Consider the following 263-nt stretch of genomic DNA (forward strand, 5'->3'; position numbering starts at 1 on the left):
CTCAAATATTATGTTATCAGTCAATTTAATGCAGGTTCTTTTATCTGTTTACTACCAAATTATATCAATCAGTCCCTTCAGTTTTTTGAGAATTATCATGGAAATTCACACAAAATCAACAAATCCCCACACTTTTTAGCGTGAACACTTAATTGGGCGTTTATTGCAGACTTTGCTAAAAAAAAAAAAAAAAAAAAAAAAAACAAAATTTATTTTTTTTTTTTTTTTCAAAAAAAAAAAAAAAAATCCCAAAAGGGATAAAA

At 24.7% G+C, this 263-nt stretch overlaps 1 long non-coding RNA gene across 1 annotated transcript in view; it reads left to right on the forward strand.

Moving 5' to 3' along the window:
• LOC106938560 (uncharacterized) overlaps nucleotides 1–263 on the forward strand; it is a 15,003-nt gene continuing 14,740 nt past the window's right edge. The window contains exon 1 of the long non-coding RNA XR_001422660.1: nucleotides 1–12. This is a non-coding gene — a long non-coding RNA (uncharacterized LOC106938560). The remainder of the gene's footprint in view (nucleotides 13–263) is intronic.

The sequence above is a fragment of the Poecilia latipinna genome, unplaced genomic scaffold, assembly GCF_001443285.1.
Source record: "Poecilia latipinna isolate Pla-1442-1.1 unplaced genomic scaffold, P_latipinna-1.0 Scaffold7, whole genome shotgun sequence".
In the NCBI taxonomy this organism is placed as follows: domain Eukaryota; kingdom Metazoa; phylum Chordata; class Actinopteri; order Cyprinodontiformes; family Poeciliidae; genus Poecilia; species Poecilia latipinna.